Source organism: Amblyomma americanum, chromosome 6 (genome assembly GCF_052857255.1).
Source record: "Amblyomma americanum isolate KBUSLIRL-KWMA chromosome 6, ASM5285725v1, whole genome shotgun sequence".
In the NCBI taxonomy this organism is placed as follows: Eukaryota; Metazoa; Arthropoda; class Arachnida; order Ixodida; family Ixodidae; genus Amblyomma; species Amblyomma americanum.
The window spans coordinates 158,639,970-158,663,302 of NC_135502.1; the positions used below are offsets into that span (position 1 = coordinate 158,639,970).

The following is a 23,333-nucleotide window of genomic DNA, read 5'->3' on the forward strand; positions in this document are numbered from 1 at the left end:
TTCAAACTGTACTTATAGATATTACAAGTTTTTAGAAAAATTTTATCAGTCTTTGGCGCTGGCAGAGCAGCAAAGAATAATGTTGAACTTGGATCAAAACAATTATTTAACTGCATATTCTAACACTGTCCACCATTCTTGCTGAAATTTAGAAGAGACATTAGGATGCCATAATGTTTTTAAACATTAGAAATGTCCTTTGACACCAAATTTTTCATTACTGAATATTGATATTTCTTTTGCTTTATTATAAAAATTTTGCGTTTTCTTTTTACCATTCAGTTTTGGACACTACAGTCAGTCTTGTTTTCTGTTTTACGACATTTACTTGTGTTTATCTGCACTGATGTTCAGCTTTTCATGGCACTACAATGAACCCTACATTTTATCACGTGATGATCGCATGCTTGAAGACTGTGTTCTCTCATGTCATACTAATATATATTCCAAATCCTTTTGTCAACACACAAGTAACGATTGCAAGCACCTTTTTTTGCCTTCATCGCTGTGATCCACCATAACATCACCCCAAAAATTTTACCTTATTTGTTGTGTTAATAATTTGTTCTGTTCACCCATTTCTCTTAATAATGCCCTTTAGCCTTGAGAATAAAAAAGTAAGGTGATGACACAAAATATTTGAAAACATAATTTTGCAATTAAATTTGAAATTTATTCTCATGCAAGGAGGGAACAGCCACAAAAAGCTATCGCTCTTAGTGGCTTGATGAGGTGACCCAAAATGAGATGACGAATGCAATGTATACACCGAAACACTAAATTAAAACCATGAGCAAGCCATCGAGGTGGCTTAGTGTTTATGGTGCTCAGCTGCTTACCTGAAAGACATAGGTTTAATCCTGTTCCTGTTGGCCTAATTTCAATGAAGATGGAATGCTACAGGCCTTTGTTCTGCAATAAGCCATAAACAACCCCAGGTGATCGAAATTATCCGGAGCCCACCACTACAGCCTCGCACACACCCTGAGTCGCTTTGGCATGATAATCCCCATAAACACAAATCACAGACAAGCGTGGGCTTGTTCAACTTGCACATAAACTGCACACGTGCTTATTTCTTGCATATTGAACAAAAGCGAGTGGTCAGCTGTTCTATATACGGTGCCAATAATAAATAGGCGAATGAGGAGCATTATTTAAAGACATCAGAAAAAGCAACAAATCATCCATTTAATTTATACAGAGGGAAGATTGTTTGATAAATGGCACCCACCAAGCCAAAAAATGGACAAGCACACCAATATAATCGCCAGTAAACAAAATATATTAGGAGGAAAAAGATGTTTCAGGCAAGTTGTTTTGATACTTGGGACGTACCTACAGCACAAACATCCACATTCCAATTAAGGAAGACACGCATGGAAGAATGATTCACAGCCAAGTGTGTGTGTGTGTGTGTGTGTGTGTGTGTGTGTGTGTGTGTGTGTGTGTGTGTGTGTGTGTGTGTGTGTGTGTGTGTGTGTGTGTGTGTGTGTGTGTGTGTGTGTGTGTGTGTGTGTGTGTGTGTGTGTGTGTGTGTGTGTGTGTGTGTGTGTGTGTGTGTATTTGTGAGGGAAAGAGAAAGCTTTATTATGACAACACGAAGCGCCATGGACATCCAGTGGCCGGGTCACCAAAGCCGACTGTTCAATATCAGCTTGTCTGCGGTGGTGGGTAAATCTGTAATCGAAAGGCAATGGGGCAGGAGGAAAGGGAATGTTCCAGGTTAGCATAGGGTTTGGTGCTGATGGGGCCTACAGGGCAGGCACTGAGGTGGTAGACGAAACATTGGCCAGGGGTGAGAGGTGTATCTTAAAAAGGATGCACTGAAGAATACGAAGTTGGCGAGCAGTGAGAGGTTTGTCTGGAACAGGATGGCTACAAAAGAGATCCTCTCATGTTGCCACGAGACGGTTATTTTGTATCGGTTTTACGTTATTCTGGGTGCTTGTGCTGCAGTTGCATCTGAAGTATTTTAGAAACCTTTCTTAGACATAACATTCTTTTATTGCACATAAGCTATTTTTATTATTGTTGCTGTTATTATTAATTGAGAAAACCTGCAAAGATGTCAAACATCAGCTCCTTCACAGAAGAGATAGTCTCGCCTTGCAGCGATGGTTTGCTGCATAATACAGCATAAAAAGTTGATAATTTGTCAATGTTTCAGGCTTGCAGTGAGAATCGAATTAACTCAACATCATCTGCACACTAAAAAACCTTTAACTGCTTTAACATATCTTCTGAGGCTCTCGAAAGAATCTGGCCAGGTGGATGCCGTTTCTGGTTAAATAAGCCCGCTTCAATGTTACCATAAAATCATCGTGCATTTGCAAACGTTCTGATATTTTTGATTGATGATGTTCAGGAAAATGCTGTAATATATCTGTAAAGCTTCTCTATAGGTCACTGTTCAAGGGAAGGCAAAAGAATGCACTGAGAACAGCTAATAAATTTATTTGTTATTTATTCCATCACAAATACTAGAAAAATTCTTATTTGAATGCATGACAACTTTTTTCACATTCTGTTCTTTCGAATTGTTGATATGGCTATATAACAAGAAGGGGCATTGCATTTTTTCTTCGCAAATTTGCATATGCGCTGTATTCGTCATTTGAAAATTTGTTTAACTGCGCTTTCTTTCTCAATGTTCACAAAATCATTGATGCGGTGAGCTATGAGATTTTACCAATCAAACTGTAGTCACTTAGAGTTTAAGGTCCCTTTTCGGTATCCTTAAGAGTTTTTGCATGATCGTTTATTATTAGATTAAATAACCAAACCGATGGTTTCAGCTCGATAACTTAACGTACTTGGTTTTCCAGTGCGTAGAGAGCACAATTTTGCTCACAGATCAAGCACACTTTGCGACATCAATGCATTATTCACAGGATGACGTAAATTGTGTGATTAAAAGGTTTCTGACAATGGAATTTCAGTTAACACACAAGAAAATGATCTGTTTCAGGAAGGCTTACAGATAGAGTGGTATTTCTACTTAGCCATGGTTCTCGCTCCTGCAGCTGTATACGAATAGAACATGTGAACTCAATCAAATATCCTGGCATATTCTTTGATACAATAGTAGTAGTTTATTTTTACGTAACCACTTCATTTGTGTTTGCAACAAATTGCGGAAGATTCCATGGTTTCTCTTTATTGCGAAGTCCTTGGCTAGTATTCATGAAAAGAAATGCAAAATTTCAGACATTTTAGATGAGGTATAACAATATTTGTTTCACGTACTTCAGGTTGACATTGATGTGGACAAATATAGCTCTAAGCATGTTTGAAATTTGTTTTAATAACTATCTGATGTCATCAATTGCTCGCGTTTTTCTGTTTCTAGGTCTTACATTTTTCCATTGTCTTTTTTACTGTTACTCTTCAGCGCTTTTAGAAATCAAACTTTAAAAAAAAATTTACTTCTCCTGGAAAGTTGCAGAACTGCTATGTTTAGGTAGGAAGAGGAAGGCAACACGCGGGCTTTTATGTACCTGACAACTTTGATTGGTCGCCCAATGAGCTCTTTACTCTGACATCTATGCACAGCCTGAAGGTGCAGCTGAAATTGCTGTATTAATCTTTAACGTTTTACTGCATTACCACTCGCAGTCTTCGGGCAGTGAAAAAGCCGCTGTTAGCTGTGTGCATGTTTTTGTGGAAAGTAAATGAGAGTGCCTTTCCCGGACGGCATCTTCGGAAAGAGATAGATAAGGTGTGACTGAAAATGTTTAATCACGGCACAATACAATCCATGTCATGTAAAAGCACTTCTACTTCATAGCACACTTCTTGCGAAATCACATTCCCACTGTGAGTGCGCTATAATCAGTTTGACTGCAACGTTTCAAAAAGAAACAAAAATTGTGTACGTGTTGTGCCTGGGATAATTGTTTCGGGTAACTTTTGCTTCTTTTCATTCTTCTTTTGCTTCCTGTTGCAGTATATATATGTAGTCTGCCTTATTGATATATCTACTATTGTCAGACTGGGAGACGAATAGGAAAGAGGACCGGTACATATTCAGGCATTCCTGCCTTTTCATCAATGTATAGACAGGACGAGTGAAGTACATTTTATTTTGTTGTGCTTAATAAATGAACTGATTTGAAGCTTTGTATGCAAGCATGGTTCCTAAAAGATTGATTTTTGATTTATGCTGCAGTGCGGGCATTTAAATTCTTCTACAGGGGCTACTGTCACTTTTCTTGCTGTGTGCATTATTTTTGCACTGAGGACAGGTTCTCTGATATATATTCCTCCATGCTTCACCTTTAACGGTGTACAATGTATGCTTTACATAGTTTTCTTGCCTCAGCTGCTTTCATAACAACAAATGTCAAGAGCTTTCAACCTGAAGTTTTCATAATGAGCAAATTAGTTCTACTTATTTTTAATGAGAAAAGTTCAGCATTGTGATATGACCTATGTCCCGCATTACAGTTAAATCGTTATTGTTTCTTTCTGCTTGATAAAAATTCCATACCTTTGATTGCAAATAAAATGGGTCATATATTGCTACAGCACTCACTTGAGGGAGCTTTAAACATATTTTTTTCTGCGGTCGAGAAGATATAATATCAGCTAGTCAAGGTGAAATATAATTTGCCTACACTGGGTAATTGCCATCTGGATTTACATACATGCAAGGGAGACATCCTAATTTTAGAATTTGGCATAGTTGCAGCTTATATGAACCAATATCACCGAGTCTCAACCAGAAACCTGTTGGCCACATTTTTAAAAGATCATGGTTGTTTAATTACATGTGATGCCACACCTTGTCTTCCAAAGCATTGTTCCAGTTAGAAGTAAATAAACTGTAATCAAAACTGAGGTGCTCCTGGAACATAACGGAAAATAGTTCCAGTTAGCGACTTTATAGAAGCTAAATGCTTCTGTCTTGGACCAACAGTAGGTCAACTTCATAAGCATGGCAGATTTCCAATAGTCTCCAGTTATGGAAACCACAGGGTTCTAAGTAGTCTCAGCACAAATATGTGAGATTAAACTGTGGACATTTTCCGTTCGTCCCAGTGGAAAGCCTGCAGGCATGCATTGCAGCTGTGTCAAGGCTTCTGGTGATCCATAACAGCGCGACCGACGAGAGAGAGAAGAGAGGACACAGCACAGAGCGCTGACTCACAACTAAAACGTTTATTGGCCGCCAACCATTATAAATACTGCCCTGGTGGCCGGGAAGGATACAAGCACGCTTGACTTGCGTGACATTCAAAATCACCAGTACATCAGGCACGTGTCACCAGGTAAGAGTCATACATGGGATATATCACCGCTACTGCAGGCACAAGTTTGCATTCGTAATTTAGCATTCACAATCAAGATAATGATTTTTCTTGTCTAACAGTGCTAAAGAGGGAGCATTGATACCTTGGCCTGAGGTCCTAGCTATGAGGTGGGCTTCTATTATTTCCCTATCTAGCGAATCGCGGTTCTTTGCTATCATAGAGCATTTATTATTGAGTGGAATACAGGCTTTAGAGTAGTCATCGTCTTCCTCGTCTTCGTCATCTTTGCAGTGTCTGCAATGTTTTGCTAAGTGGCCTGTGATGGTGACACGAGAGACATTATATTCTTGCTGCTTTAATCTTTCGTTAACACATGGGCCAGTTTGGCCGATATAACACTTGCCACATGACAGGCAGAAAATAAACAACTCCTTCCTGGCAAGGCGCGAATTGTTTTGCGTGCCTTATCAAGCAGCTGCGGGGTTCTCTTTCCACTGCAGTTACTTTTCTGACCAGGCTAGACAGTCGCTTTGGCTCCGAGAAGACCAGTTCAACGCCAGCATGTTTCCCCATTCTTTTCAAGTTGTGCGAGACTTGGTGCAGATACGGTACCACGGCAATCCTTTTCATTTCCTCTTTTCCCGCTTCTCCTATCCTATCAAATCCGAGATTTTTTTTTTTTTTCTGCAACGGAACCTAAAGTGTCTGCATGGTACACGGCCTTTGTCAGGAGGAAAAGTTGTTTGCAGAACCTGTGCTCCAACCTGTGCACACAAGATTTTTTTTACAGCGTTGTAAAGAATAAGCCATGGCTTTCTTCACCAGCTTCGAATGAGCTGATGAAAAAGGCAAGATTGGCTTTTCACCACGGGGCTCAAAAGCCCAGCAAACGTGAGATGAAGTGAAATGAAGCAAAAGATCTAAAAACCTAATACAATCATTCACTGCTACTTCATATGTTAAAATCAATGAATTAAGGCACTCTAAGAACACCGAAAAAAACGTCATGCAAATCCTGCTCGAAATCGAGGTTGTCAGTCTAAAAGCACGAAGTAGTCGTCCACAAACCTAAAAATGCGACAAACACTGGACCTGTCAAAACGCTCTTTCAACATTCCGTCGTGTGCAGCTAGGAACTTATCGTTAAGAAAAAGTGCTAAACACGAACCAATACAAATTCTCTCTTTGTGAAAAAAAAAATCTCGCCTTCCCATTCGGCAAACGTTGAGACAAGATAGAGTGAAAGCAATTCGAGGAAGCCGCCACTGGAAATTCCGCACTTATTTTGAAACGCTATAGCACCACGGTGGCCAATGTGGTTATTTCCAGATGACAAAATTTCTGCTTGAGGCAAGGTGTAGTACAGATCTTTTACATCGACCAAAAAACCACGGAGCTTCTTATTGTAGTGACATTTCAAGAAATTGATCATGTCGTCCGAGCGATTTATTTTAAAAGAATTATCAATTGACAAAACTTTCAGTTTCTTCTGCACGAATTTCACTACTTGCTGCTGCCATGTTCCAATTTCGGAGACTATTACGCGGCACGGCCATCTGGATAATGGGTTTTCGTTGTGAGAAACGATTCCAACAAGGATTTAGAGCTGCTGTTTATCTTACCTGACAGCGTATTTATATTAAGATTATTGACGAGTTTTTTTGCCTTGGTCCTGAGCTCGGCAATTGAGACATCAATGCGTTTGTCAAACACAGCAAGAAGAGCTTCCGATGCTTTTGACGTATACACATGCCTGTCCAGAACAACGAAACCTCAGTCCTTGTCAGCAAGAAGGAGCGAGAATGAGTTATCTTTCAACCAGCTAATTTTCTTCTGCTGAGGTAGCTTCATCCCCGACGACCTGTACGTGAGTCAGAGCTCTGTGTTGTGTTCTCTCTTCTCTGTCCCGTCTGTCGCGCGTTATTGATCGTCAAAAGCATTAACTCGTCCAACAAATCGTATCGTTAAGGCTTCTGCTGTATTCTTCGTGTGCGAGATGTGTCCAAGTTTTGATTTGTTCTTTTTTTATAAGGAATGGCTCTTAAAGAGATCTCTTTGACACCAGCAGAACTTAGAAAATCAGTAACAAGGAATAAAGTGTATATATACTTTAGTGTCCTTGGCAGGAACTGCTAGAGGAGATAGCTAGGTACGCACTTGTAAACTCATTGCGCTGCAACACCAACGAGAATGATATTTTGAAAATTTGAAAAACTGATGAGAATATTACGGTCAGCTATAACTGACCTTTCAATAAATAAGGCACATTACTGTATTTCGTAAAAAATTAAATCTTATATATTAGATTACCAGCCTGCTGGTTAAATAATTCATTTTAGTTTATTTAGACGGACTCTTTTAACACAAAAAACCTATTTAAAAATGCTCACGCCTTCGGAGAAACACACTGTAGACTATTAATTTTTGAATGATTATAGCATCTGTAGGGTACCTTCTAGAAGGTAAATTATGCTCGGCATCTATATACCTCGCAACTGAAAACTCTCACATGAACCTGCTGAATGGCATTTATTTTTTTTTGTTTTGTGCACAACATGCCTTATCTTCTGCTTCCCTAACTACTACATATTTCACTTCGCAATAAAAACTAGTTCAGCGGCAGTCATGAGTGCACATACTGGGATGCATTTCTCTAGTGATTATTACTCTGTTTCAAGCGATTAACCTGAATCAGCTCGCCCTGTTACCCATTCTTCTGGCCGAAAACTTTAGCTGCAGCCATGGAATCAGCATTCTTGGGCATGTGTGGCATCTGCGGTCATATCGTCCAGGGTGTGATGAACGTGATTTGTGTGCATCTGGAAGAGGATGGCCCTATGGGCCTTGTACACCTGATATCAAAATACATGATTTTTGTATGCTAATGTGCTGAATAATATAGATGAAATTTGGTATTCCAAAGATAATTTTATCTCATAAGTTATACAGCAAAACATTACTTATTTTATGTGAAGTTCCAGAGACAATATGAAGTTCAATTTTAGGCCTACACGTACAACTTGATGTGAGAGTTGAGTGTGCACTCGTGTTCATATATAATTGTAAAATGCACCAAAGTGTTGAATGCAACTAAACATTACCGTCGCGTTTTCCACAGGACCGCGAAAACAAAAAAACAGAGCAGCCAGGAAAAGTATTAGCCGAATATTTAGCGTGAAAAAAATTGTGCAGCGCTGCCTGGAGCTTTTATTATTGAAAACTAAACATTTGTACAAATTTGTCTGTCTGGTTGGGTTTGAAGACTTACAATGAACTGCACATATCCTACCAAAAATTTTAACTTTAACGCAACGTTTCGAAGGCGACTCGCCTCCTCCATTAGGGGTTATTGAGGGCAGTAGCTAGCGTCTTTTATGTATGCAGGGGACGGGGGAGGGTCAAAGGAACGACAGCTTTGACGAGAAAGCAGCGGGGTAGGGGTTGTTTAGGCTGTTAGTCACGCTGACGCACTGCAGGGAGGTGGTGAATGGCGACTTTTTTTTCGTTGAGTTGAAGAGCGAAGTCCCTGGGCATATACTTCTGCAGGTTTCCTTTTGTGCGGTTGATATTGTTCGGGGTGGTTTGGGTATGCCAGGATTCCAGAAGGAGGCTTTTGTGGTAATTTGTTTCGGTTGCGAGGATGCGGGTTTCTTCGAAGTTGATTCTATGGTCAGAGCCCTCGGAATGTTCGGCTACTGGATGCGCTCTCTTGCGAATTTGCGGACGTCGCTTTTATGTTGCCGAATTCTTTCTCTGAAGTTTTTGGTTTCGCCGATGTAGCTTGCGTCGCAGTCGGCGCATAGAATTTTGTAGACAATTGCTTCGGCTCTTTCTCTCGGCAGCCAGTCTTTGGGAAGAGAGCGCAATCCAGTAGCCGAAAATTCCGAGGACTCCGACCATAGAATCAACTTCGAAGAAACCCGCAACCTCGGAACCGAAACAAATTACTATAGACGGCTCCTTCTGGAATTCTGGCATATCCAAACAACCTCGAAAAATATCAACCGCACAAAAAGAAACCTGCCCCCTGTATACCAGTATATGCCTAGAGGCTTCGCTCTTCAACTCAACGAAAAAAAGTCGCCATTCACCACCTCCCTGCAGTGCGCCAGCATGACTACCAGCCTTAACACCCCCTACCCCTCCCCCGCGCCTTTCGCGTCACAGCTGTCGTTCCTTTGACCCCCCCCCCTTTCCCTTCATACTTAAAAATCGCTAGCTACTGCCCTCAGACATCTCTGATCAAGGAGCCGAGTCGCCTTCGAAACGTTGGGTTAAAATTAAAATTTTTGGTTGGAGATGTGCAGTTCATTATAAGTTTTTATTATTGTGACATATGCACCATATGCTTCTCTGGAATTAGTGTGTGCTTCTCACGATCGTTCTACATATGTGCAAATCTTCAGAAATGCACTGCGATGAGTCTCGGTTTGTCTGAGAAGCTGTCTGTGGAAGGGATTTAGCAGTGAAGAGGGAGCCTGCCTAGAGCGTGCGAAGCTGCGGTACGCGTGCGCGTCTTCGCTGCTATCACGGTGGCCGCATTATATCCAATAGAATCATCGCCTATTGGAATCTTGAAATTGTGTATTGTAAGGTGCAGGTGACAATAATAAAGCGGATGGCAGAAACAAAATTTTCGGCGCCAACCCACGCAAACGCATTTCGAGCAGCGCTGTTTCTGCCGTCTGCCGCGGCATAGTTCAGTTTTTGTGCTGTCGTTAGCGCAAGCGTCGCAGTGGTGATGTAACTGTACCAACAGACGCACAAAAATCACATTGCCTGTTATAAGTGTGTTGGCGTTGGCCTGGGTGCTTTCTTCCAGAAGTCGCCGAATGCAGCGGCGAAAAAATAAGCGCCTACATAGAGTTCGAGTATACTCTCGCCATTACGCGCGCATTAAACAAATCCTGGGACGGTGTAAACTACAATCGTCAGATGATTTTCTCGACGTACTACAAAGGAACTATACAACAATTGCATTATGTAACAGATATAGACGATCGAGTTTCAGTTGTAGGGGTTTAATTCTGTGGCAGCTAAACTATCTGGCGTCATATGAAAGGAAATAAAAACGTAGCACCGGGTAAAACGCAGCAACCGCGAACGTAAAAGCGGGGATCTGATAGATGCTTTTTTTTGCAAAGGGAAAAACTAATCCTGCCTCTTTTCATTGCGAGAGCTAGAAGCGCCAGCTGCGGAATTAAATCTCGTATCGATATCACTGTTTCCCTGTGCCGCAGGCAAGCACCATTATCAGTGCGTTTAGTAGTAAAACCCTTTTATGCGTGAACCTTCCTCAAACACACGCTAGAACATTGAGCTCTCGTTGTTTCGTGCTCGCTATTTTAGCTCAAACTTTCGGTCAATCTATTGGAACTAAATTAAAAGCTCCAACAGTGCATGGACGCGTGTGTGCGGCGGTGGTTTTGTAGCCGTGCTCCCTTTGACCAGTCTTATGTATGATTTTGTCGCTATAATTAACTTTTGAGATTTTCGGCAAGTCTTTTGGAGATGAAGACAACATATCCAAGGACCATTAAATTTAGGGACAAATTGTGCGCGCGCCATGGATGGGAAATATATATATGGCGACGTGCCAATGGTTAGGCTTTCGACGTATAGATACTTCAACTATTACGCGACCGAAAATGTGTTGAAAATATGCTGATTTGAAAAAAAGGACCAGCGGACTGAATAATGATTCTTTACACAGAGTTCGGATTAAAGAGAGCCCGACGAGAGGGATTGGTGTACGGGTGTTTCATACTTTTGCGACCGCTCTTCAGCACTGACAGCATTAATAGCCGCGCCTCGCAGATTCCACTCGATCGGCACCGCATTTGGTAAAATAAACTGGTCCCACTTCGTGACAGGAACAGCAGCACAGAAGGGGAGATAAACTGTACTTCGAAAGCACCGTGTGACAGGGGCAGTAAGCGAGTGGTTCTCCTCGAGGGCGGCATGCAGCATGCTGCATTGCCATGCTTCAACGGTCAGGACACGCAAGCTCTACAGCCGTTGTGTACGCTTATATAACCGGCAGCTTTCTCGCACTGATTTATGCGATTCTGACGGGAGCGAAGTGCCACTTTGTAAATACCGCAGGTTTGAATTAAGCGAGTTCCCTGTCTGTGTACAGTACGCCCCTTAAATACCTCTCTGGCACTAATGGCCCTCAGCAGCTGAGAAAAGATAGAAAAAGAAAATATTAATCTGAGAAGAGGTGATGCGAATTAACTCAGCCACCTAGCTCAGCTAGGCCACTGTTTTGTTTGAGGAAAGATTGCTCACAAGAGTAAGATAAGAGACCAAGAGAAGACTATAAAACAAATTTCGCACATATTTAGGGCCTCTTGTTGTCAGTTAAAACCCGATATTACCCAGTTTGTGCACCCGAAGCATAAATCATGAAAACCAGGTTCAACTCAATTCTTGCTAAAAAACTGTCTTCTAGTTAAGTGTGGTTTTCTCATGCGACAGGCTGAAGCTACCGTATAGAAACTGGCAGATGTCTTGAAACTGAAGACAATAGAAAAGCTAGTCATGTGATGGCTTGCATGTCATGTTGCATGACATTAATTACTGTGGAAAACATCATTTTCTTTATGCTCTTTACAGATCAGTTTCAGGCAATACCAATTTCACAAACTGCCAGCAAGGGCTACGTGCTACAGAATCCGCCTCGTTTGCGAGTTGCAATCCCAGTAGCGCTGCTTGGACAGTTAGTTACCTTACCTTTGTAAAATACCTACAATGAACACTCAATTCAAAGCCCCCCTTTGAACTTTGTAAATCGAGAGGGGAAGCCCTCCCGAATTACAAACTTCAGCAAGAGCTTCCAAAGCACTGTCAATTCTCAAGTGCAGAGTGAGGTGATGGTATGGGTACAAGCATCCCACACTCAGTGGTGATGGAATTAGGAAAACCGCTACCCACCTGTAAAAAAAGTTGGAACTGGCCCCTCCTATGCATCAAAAGTGGAAACGCGCAGTGCCCACAAACATCCTGTTCATTACCTTATTTACATTTTCATTGGGCATCAGCACCGTTTTAGCAGTTGCCTGACAGCAGTATGTTGGTGAAATTTCTTTTCCTCATTAGCTTTGCGGAGCATTTCCTGGTGCAACGGCATAAAGAGGAAGGCAATATGTGCTTCTGCAGCAGCACTTTAGACTGCGATACACGGAAGCACTTACCGCAAAAGTGAGTAGGTTACTCAGAGGAAACAATGTGGTCGTTGGATATAGTCTTTAAAAAACACTGCATTGTAACACGGTTTTTCTATACGGCCAACGAAGTTGTTACTCATTTATTCTTATGCTTCATTAATTACTGACAAGGCATGTCGGTAGGAATACTTTATTTTTCACGGAAGTCCTGGCCGATGTGGGTCTAATGCGACTCTGTATGCCAAGGTGCAAACTTGTGGGCACAATCCTGAGCCAGTAGCCTGGAACGGGAAATAGGTGCCTTGGACCAGAAAATGCCGCGCCATGCAAGGTCGGCTGCTGCAGTCTCTCTACTAGTGTTAGTCATGCCATGAAAAGAGAAAAGTTATGCAAACTCATAACAATAAAATGCAACTAATAAACCACTAAAAGAACCCACAAACAATTACAAAAAAAATTAAATGCGTATGAGAGAAAAAAAAAAGGTAAGGAATTTCCCAACAGGCTATAGCAGCAGCCCACGCCACCCTGTAGCGGCTGTGCGTACAGACATTAGAAATATCATCAAAAAATGATAAAAAAACATTGTTCAAGATTTGCCGAAGAAACCACACACAAAAAGAAGTGTGTACAAGGCAGAGATCAAGAATGAATGAAAATCGTCGAGACAAAATAAAGGCTTTCTGAAAGTCGTCTGACGCTGGCACACAGGAGGTGACAAGCTCCATATGTCAAGCCCAACACCTTACAGGGGTGAAGACACCAAATTTTTGGTTGGAATGTTCATAGTTCGAAACATTGCATACTCCTACCAGGCGCGTGATACGTGCTCCGCGATTCAAATATGCGCATTAAATATTATCGCATTATTGTTAGTAAGCGATTTCTAAATGGTTTCTGAGTGTCAGGGTACGTTATGACGTCACTCCCAAGGAATAACAGCAACCCTGGTCATGTGGGCTCCAAAAGTAATGCCACAGAGACCGCTGCAACGTCTGCTCTCGTACACATGCTGCGCATACAAGGACCTTTCGAAATGCCGGCCAGTTCTGCGATATGCTTTATTTTCGAGTAGTTGAATTATTAAACAGATATTTGAAACTACAATACAAACATGTTTCCACAAAATGCAGTGATGAAAAGAAACATTTCACACAAGTATTTTATTCCCACTCATCATATATCACATCCTAAACCTTATTGAGCACCGCAATGAATGAAGGAAGTAATATAGATTGGTACAATTTGTCTGAGCCACAACTGTGGTCAGGAAAAAACATGACATCTTGACATTGTAAGCTGGCGGAACGACAATCTTACGGCTTTTCATTTCTCGGCCTTTTGGAGAAGATCATAGCACCGAAGCGCGTCCTTGTGGTAGAGCATCCATCTCACATTCGGGAGGTGCTGTGTTCGATTCCCAGTGCTGCCGGGTACCCACTGGTTGTTTAATGGGTACAAGACTTCAACCGGCATGGTGCTCGGCTCACCTAGGATGGAATCCTTGGGAAACGAATGTTCGACCATATCGTTGCCTTGACGGATCAGAGCTATGTTCCGCCGTCAAGCAATCCTAAATCCGCCTCGTTTGGTAGAAGCCCATCTTTTTTGTAGCGATAGCTACACTACGGTAGCATTTCGAGCCTTCAGCGTGGCGGCGCCGCCATCCTGTGGCTGCATCGCCATGCTTCATGTGGTGCGAAGCAGCCGCCGGCGGCACGGCACCGTGGCTGACCACGTCGCTTGTCACGTGGTTTGTCTCGTGACGAAGTTCCACTCGGCCAGGTGTAGCTATCGTGTCACTCCATAATTAAGCAAAGCTATTTTTTTTAACCCGTCATGCAGACCTGACGATGCGTGTGAGCCAGCCACAACAGTAGCGAGCAAATACCGCTGCACTTTGATCGAAGTGGGTTTGTGAGCGGAGAGTGCAATGAACGTTGTTAGTTTTGTAACTGGCAGACGACGAGAGTTTTGGACTGCGGGCACTAACCACGTGGAGTCGTTGTTGTGGCTGCATTTGACGGAAATGTTAGGCGCAGGCTGTCCTTCCCACGCGGTGCACCCCTGGAGAGCCGATAACTATGCCGGAGGACCGCCTGTTCCCCATTGGATTAAACGGCTGGTGGACCGGAGACCACGGGAATCGAACCCACAACCACCCGTATTCGAGGCGAGCACACAAGCCCCTTACAAAAATCCATGTTGGCTTTGTGTTGAAATTCCAGCAACCCATGTCAACACACACTGTTGAAATTGTGTTGAAACGGTGGAGAGTTTTGGGTGATTCAGTGTTGACAAAATGTTGAGCCCATGTTGAAAATTGGCACATGAGTTTCTGTTGTGCATGTGTTGAATTAATTCAACACTAACTGCTGTTGATTTTCTGTTGAAGTGATGTTGAAAAGCTAAAAGTTGATTATCTGTTGAATTTCGACCAATAGACAACAAAAAATGTGTACGATCATAAGTTAGCCAGCAGCTAACTTGGCACGTGGCGGCCAGCCAAAGAATGAGGCGCGATGAGCAACGGCAGAGATATGATTTAATGGCAGTTAGGCACGAGCACCATGCCACTACCAGCCTCGTCGTCTTTGTAACACTATCTGGGGCCATGAGCGATTGTTCCGGATCATTGAAGAGTACAAAATGGTGATGAGCTTGAGGGGTGAAAGTAGTGCCACAATGAATAAGCTGGGCGAATGATTCCTGGTCCAGAAAACTTCCAGGCCGCAGTACAGTGCATACTGTACAGCAATCACTACCACCTCGTGCCTTTCTAGCTATCGGCAGCCAGGACCTACATTCAGAGCTGGTGGCAGGCAGGTACACCTCCCCAATGCAATGCTTCATCTCCTACTATGGACCATAGAAATCAACTTGTCCTTCTAAATTTACTACCACCTGGCAGATAAGCACAAGCTTGCCTGACTCATCCCCATTTCCATGAGTTTTGTACAGCTTAAAGCTGTAGTATGTACGTCATGTTAATTTAGCTGCGTCATATCACAATTCACCTCCAGACAGGCTAGTGCACTTTCTAGGTGATGAAGCCAGTGTGTACCTTGGATAAAGTGGGCATGCATTAGTAATTTTTTCGTGCACAGCTGGTTTGAACTATTTTGGATGAAGCAACCATTTTACTGCATCACACTCATTCAACTCGCAAATCTTTCAAGAAGTGATATTTCAGATATCTGCTTAGCTTAGAGACGAGTAGTTCTGTCAGCTGTAGATTATGAGCATATTCGGGCGCGTTGTTACTGACCAACAGCAAATATAGTTGGATATTCATTTTTTAACAGAAGGCAGGAAATAATAGTTGAACTCATTTCAGTTTATTTTAGTTCCCGTGCAAGGAGTGCTGCCAGGCTGTTTTTTAAATACGCAACATTGACTCCAGGAAAATGGTCACACGTGTACCCTGCAAAGATATAAAACAAATCACAATTACAGTGTGCTACATATTAACTGAAACACAAAGTTAATATTATTTGTGTGCACTGCCCTTGATCACCTCATCATACTGGTATGGTATATAGGGTTTACCATCCCAGAACAACACAAGGCTATAAGGGGCGCCGCAGTGGAAGGCTCCAGATTTGAACCACATGGCGTTCTGTGCACTGAAATATGGCCGCCGAGTGCATAACCACTGAGCCACTGCACTGGGGCATGCATGAAATTACATGTGCCGTCAAGAATGAGTCAATATGCCTGTCACTGCTTGCATGATATCAACTGAAACTATTGCCACAACTAGCTGCCTCAACTCGGTGAACATTACCTTACTATGCGTACTTTCTCCTTGTACATGAAACAGAACAGAGTACACTAAAGCATCGGGTTACACACAGAATGTGCACTTCAATACTGTCCGTCTTGAACAGTTTCAGCAATATTAATTGTTCAGGAAAAGTAAAAGAAAATTCGACATCCACAACCACTGAGAAACAGTAACTGCAAAAAAAATAAACTACAATGTTGGGCAGGCTGGGTTATACTAAGATAAATGCTAAGTACACAAAAGCAGAAAAAGCACTTAAACTGCACAAGCAGATAAAACTACCTTCCTAAAGAACCACTGCCATGCTACTTGTGCATTAATTACAGTTGTGTACAGAACATTCAATTTTATAGCTCTGATTTCCATGGCACTCCACAAAGAAAGCATGTCAGCACACATGTTTTACTCTGCTTCAAACAAAACAGTCTTCTAAAGAGTCCTATTATTCATACATTAGCCTGTTTTGGCCTATGGTAACCTTCATAGTGGTAAGGCATATCTCGCATACCTCACCCAACTGAATGTGCCCATGCTTGCTTCAGCTATTTGCACCAGAAATGAGTCATGAGGACCGAGCTTACAGAACGCTAAATTTCATGAACGCACAGTTTATCTTGTGCCTCCTTAGCAAGTAATAAAGTGCAGTAACCGACGAGTAATTCGGAGTTCGATGAGGCACTGTCAGTTACCCCATAGAAGCGCATACGTATTCACGACGGATATTTTGGACTTTCAAAGTCCGAAAGTTTGATTTTTCAGACTAATTTCAGTCGCCTGCGGGCCAAAATCGGCCATCTTATTGGCTTTTTGCTGGCGCAAAAGGCGCCATCTTGGATTGAGGTGGATTTACTCTGCAGTTGGATTGGCTTGAAATACTTTTGGTACCTCATTTTTGCCAGTAGAGGTCCCTGCGATCTCTGACACTTCGAGGTGGCAGTCGGATAGTCATCGCCGTCAGCTTGCTTTTGTTGCCAAAATTCTCGGGGGCAGTTATCGCTTGTCTCATACGTTAAAAATTAAAAACTGGTTGTTGGGGGAAGGAAGTGGTGCAATATCTGTCTCACACCTCGGTGGACACCTGAACCGTGCATTAAGAGAAGGGATAAGGAAGGGACTAGGAGAACAATGAGGTGCCATAGTGGGGGGCTCCGGAGTAATTTCGACTACCTGGGGATCTTTAAACGTGCACTGACATCGCACAGCACAGGGGCGCCTGTGCATTTCGCCTCCATTGAAATGCGGCGGCTGCGGTCGGGTACGAACTCGGGGAATCCGGATTAGTAGCCGAGCTCCCTAACCACTGAGCCACCACAGCGGGTCTCATACAGTCATTCGCCGTTTCGTCATTGGATTTCTCCGACCGTGTCGACAGAGTGACGCTCCGTCTTCATGAAGTTACATCCATTCGCCATTTTGTGATTGCTTTGAACGAAAAGTGCCTAGTCTTTGAGTGTGTTTGACAAGCGGTGTAGTGCACACTTGGGTTGTGGATAACATGGCCCCGCCAGGTCCGTCAAGGAAACGCGGGAAGTATTAAGCTAAACGCCGTGACCTTGCTGTCTCGCGTAGACAGTGAAAGCACAACTTTGGCACATATCGTCGGCAGCAAGAGAAATTTTCCGCTTAACTTCTCTTTCGCTGCGAAACACTGCCACCGAGTTGCACTCATGACGCCAAAACAAAGCATGGAAATAGTGCAAACTGGGGTGCAGTACATGAAAGAGTGCCCGACACTAGGCTCAACAACACTGGCTGAAGAAAACGTGGCCAATGGCGGGGGAAGAATAAACAGACTATGAATGTGGATTCCGCTACACGTTTCGTTGGCCCCTCGTCGACTTGACGAGCGTTGACGACAATGAGAATGGCAGACTACACGTGGAAGGCCGCCATCGCGCACTGCTGTGAAGCTGACCCCCCCAAAAGAAAAAATTAGCAGGTAACTCGCACCCTCACTTATTAAAGGCGTTTTTCCAAATTTCGGTGCAGGTTATACGCGAGCAAATGCGGCACGTGCCAGCACTTTCTCATGGTGCAGCGTCTGTTTTTAAGGTATGCATTGGGTGACTGATAAAATATGTCAGCCTATTTGCCCACACACTTCTGCCAGCCACGCAAACATCCCCACTCATGTGGTCCCTCCACCTTTGCACATGACTGCACATGCCAGGTTTGGTGTTTTCAGCATACCATGTGGGCTAAGATATCTGCCAGCACACATTTCTGGTAGAAATAATATAATAAACAACCATGAGAAATGTTAGCACAAGGCAGTTTGCGGTCGGTGGACCTTGTAGTCTTCACCTATGGAAAAGTTTATGTAGACATAGAAAAGGGGGGTGCCAAGTGCCATAATATGGCACAAAAGCAGTGATGTCGCCATGGGCGCAACCAATACACACACACTTGCAAGTGCTGTCGTGCTGTGGAATGTTATGTTAATCTGGCGCTAGAAAAATTAGCCTTCTAGGCTGAAGCCATGACAGTACAGCCCATAAAAGAAGTGCACCAAATTTCTGAGCAGCGAGGCAGTGGAGTGTTGGAAGGGACTGCTCTAAAGTCTTGCAAGCAGCCGGGTCTCTCTCATAACTTAAAACTCAAACTTAACTACATGGCCTATACTTTTCCTTCTTCAATGCTTTGCTATAGTTTTGCCCTTAATTTTTAAGCAAGCAAGCAGAGAAGAGATGGAACACTCACCTATCACAGCAGACAGCCGAACAGGGTCTAGGGCCGCCTTCACAGGAAGGCCCTTTTGCACGTTATTTTTCATACCATAGAGGGACTTTCCCCTCAACTCCTCCTCCGTGAACACATTCCGAAGGAGCGCCCTGGCGAATTTCCCAGGGCTGCTTTGACACTGCCGCTCCAACATTTGAAGAATGGTGCGGTCAACCAGTACACCATTCCCAATGTCAACCTGCAAACAGCACAGCAATCAAAGATAAAGGCAAGCAAGCGAATTCAGCTGTTTCAATGGAAATGCTAGATTGCCCGTTATCCTCTGTGCAGTTGGGATGTCAGCAGTTGTTTATTGCGAGGAAATTACTTAACTGTACTGCAACTGCAAAAATTTTTCGAAAGAGATCCTGCAATAATGGGTTCAATGTGAATTGTAGTGCTGTAATAGCCTAGCGACTAGATGAAGTGCCTGCAAGGAAAGCATGGGCTCTTTCACGTTACCTGAGCATATTGCACTGTATGACCATCTACTTCAGGGGTCCTCAAATTGGATCTATGGTACACCGAGGTATGATGGAGGGCTTTTTGGGGTTTCCTGAGCATCTATTTACATGCATGCCTCTACAATAACCTTTTCAATTGCCAATTTTTTTAGGACTGATCACACTGCAACTGCCAGTCATAACTTAATTTGGTCATTTCTTCGATACGTGTTTCATAACCTGTTCGTGCTCAGCACTTCGCGGCAAAGATTTGAGGAATTTATGGTTGTAGACGGCTCAGTTGGTATACTAAGGCACCAATGCGCGTCTGATTTAGCATTTCGTCTCCATGCCTTGAGGAAGCAACAAGGATGATTGCACGTGGCTGGCTAAGCGAAAAACATGCATGTGCTGCCGATCACCCGCAGTGCCCTCTTTCTGGCGATTCTCCCTTTCACTGTCCGGTGGGGCGACGGTCTGCAGACATGCAGATATACATTTTAGGACATGCCTCTAATGTGCTCATGCATGAATTCAAGAAGCCGTGATAACTTCTCTATCGAATGCCAGAGAAAATTTCAAACGCAGAAGAGTACCTCACTTGTATATTCACGAGTATGTGCAACGATCATAGTTTAGCTCACAAACCTTTGCACATGGCACAACAGGCTGATCTGGCTTCTTTTTGGACTCCAGCATCCTCTACAGCCGTTTCACCATTTTGGCTGGCACTGCAATGGACAGGGAAAGAAAATTGTTAGCATTCTATTAAAACAGGAAGAATGTGAGCACACCACTCAAAGCCCAGGCAGCAACCCGCAAGTAAGTAGTCTATTTTCCAGTTGTAAACAAAACACACCTATAAACATCTACCATTATAAAAAAGTATGGAATCAGTTAAAAGGGCCCTGAAATGAATTCGATGAGCTTATTCTAGTGCAACATATCTGCAGAGGTGGTCTTTGTAAGCATTCAATTCATATTTGAAAGCTGTGCATGAACCCTATATTTTAAATAATTTTTAAATCTCTGCTCGCAGTACCTCGCAATCGATTAAGGAGACACACCTCATCGTGCGTCCCCCACCCCAATGACATCAGTGGGCAGAGGCGGTGAGGCGTGTCTCCGTAACCGGTTGCAAGCTACTGCGAGCAGATTTTTTAAAAATTATTTCCAAATGATAGGGTCCATGCAGTGCTTCCAAATATGACTCGAATGCCCACAAAGACCAACTCTACAAATCTGGTCCACTAGAATGAGCCCATCAAAATGATATCAGGGGCCCTTTAAAACAAAAACACCGGTTTCTTGGCATGTTAAGGGTAGCCAATGCCTGTTTCGCAGAGCAGGCTTCGTACATTTTCCTTTCCAAAATACACAAATATTCAAGAGGCATTCCTATCGCTGGCCTATATTTTAAATTTACATGAATAAAAATACTGCCACAAGGTTTCGTTTCCTCCTTCAAAAAGCGCAAGGGGCCTAGCATCTAAGCTGTAGCAGCCGCATAGGTTCTAGGAAAGTTTATTATCATAAGTAGTGAATATTGCTCGGCAATGTGTGGAACCAAAGGTTTATAGCTACTTAGAATAAAGCTGGAATTCAACCTAGTTCATGAACAAAATGATGAGCCATCTCATTGGAGTATACTGTATCAAGGCTCTCTCGAAGATTCTCCAGAAACTGGGTGTTAGGTTGAACACTATCTGTCATCTATACAACTGGCTGACAAACACATTTTTTTAAAATGAAGAAACATCTCTAAGTGCAAAGCCTATCCACAAGCTATCAACTGAAGAACTTTTTGCAAACATTTTCACACAGTTCATATGATGGGCCTTGCTTGAGTCCATGAGATGCCCTAGAGTATATTGCGCATAAATAAAATCTCAAATTGCAAGATATGTCCGAGATGTCACTCTGCTTAAAAACAAACACAGACGTCTTACATTAAAAATGAATATTGCATTGTTAACCAGCCTGATTAAAACACTCATATCTGAAATGAACACCAAGAAAGAGATTGTTATGACTTGTGCTTACCAGCAAGGAGAAGGAAAAGGAAAGACATGGAAGGTTAATCAGAACAAACCATTTTGCTGTGCTGCACTGTGAGAAAGGAGTGTCGGGGCAATGGTGAAGCAGAAAAAGAAGCAAGAGGAAAATGAAATCAGTAAACAATGTTAGCACAGACATAAGTTTGAAAACTCAGGCAGGCAAATATTTTCTTTAAGCAATAGATATGGCAATACTAACATTGCCCAACGGTGCGTGCTTATAAAGAGACCATCTTGATCTGAAAGTGTTGACAGTTAAAGGCAAAGAATAAACAGTGCTGTAGAAGAGGAAACATTACACCCGCTGAGCACGAACACAGTACAAATGTATGCTTCGGGCATGAACAGTTGTATCTGTGAAGTGGTGATCAAGAACCAGCAGACTGCACACAGTTATGCTAAGTATTCAGACGTGTATGACGTAATGCCTCCAAGCACAAAATGCACGCACTTAATGATTTATTGCAAGAACAGGTTTCATGCCAAAACTAAAATTTCAAGTGCAAGGAATGTGAAGCCATCCCAGAATTCTCACCAGCTATTTTCTCGGCCGCTTCCAGCTGCCTCTTCAAACTTTGATTTTCATTTCTCAGGCAGGAAATCTCCTCCTGCTGCTCCTTAAGTTGCTGTGCAGCTGATCTACAGCATGGGTGTTCCTGAAGAAGTGGCATGACAATTATTGAAATGTAAAATATTTTAAAAATTGAAGCATATTCTTGTGCAGTTTCAACCACTTCTGGATGTAGTATACATGCCAGATGTCTTCAGTATAAAAAAAAAAGGTTTGGTTTTTGTAATGACTGCAGTAGTTTACTGCATGACCACTTAAAAATGAATAGCACGCACTTCAGCTGTTCTAATGTCCACATGATATGCGCTACTAGCAAGGGCTACACATTTCTAACATAATGAAACATCCAGCACTGAAAAGTATGAGTATTTCAGATTGCATTTCATTGCTGAGGTAGAAAAACTGAATCCACAAGAAAAAAACAACCACTATCAAGGACACAGGCGAATATGAACAATCTGCTTACCTGTGCACTCGTCACAAATAAACAAGCACCATGTGCAAAAAAACTACCTTTATAGTTTAGAAGCCACTTTATTGCGGTTGCATATTCTCATCAAGTACGACATGCATTAAATGAAAAACACTAACTTCAACCAAGACACCAATGGATTAACATAATGCACCATCCGTTAGTTCATAATATGAACAGCCAGAAGTAATTAGCGCTTCAGGTTTGCCCCTGATTTGGTTTGAGAAGAAAAGAGGAGCACACACTGTGCAATTTGTAGGCAAAGGCATGCTTTGGCAGTGGGAAACCTAAAGTTCAGCCATGTTTGTGCACACATATGGAACCACCCCTTGACTCCACCAAAACAAAGGGCAAATATACCAACCAAAATGTAAGGACTATTTCAGCCATTTGACTGGCACTCTTAGAGGTTGTGACCCCTGGCATCACCCATTACCAGTTAATAGAATGGCAGCAATTAATTGCGAGTCCATGCTTAGTGACAGTTTTCTTGTTGATTATTAAGCAATTCAGTCATATGTAATGTGAAACTAAAAAAGAGCAAATTGATTTGGTTTACCTTGGAGGTACTGCGTACCCAGCCCTTATTTTTCCATCAAATGGGAGTTTAAGGATGAAGCGAAAACCTGCTAGTGGTTTTATGCCATAATACAATACAACTGCCATCTACTCTGCCAGGGTGGCTCGGTAGTTATGGTGCTCGGCTCCTAACCCTAAAGACTAGATATACCGTATGACCTCTCCCACTGCGATTCTACGCTGTTTGTCACCAGTGGCTCAGAGTGGCATTTACAAATGCCTATTCGGACCTCATCACAATGGCAGACTCTCCTGCACGTGAGAACTACGGGTTTGATG

At 42.6% G+C, this 23,333-nt stretch overlaps 1 pseudogene; it reads right to left on the reverse strand.

Annotated features, from left to right (window-relative positions):
* LOC144095585 (uncharacterized) overlaps nucleotides 1–20,074 on the reverse strand; it is a 43,524-nt pseudogene extending 23,450 nt beyond the window's left edge.
* Between the last annotated feature and the right edge of the window lie 3,259 nt (nucleotides 20,075–23,333).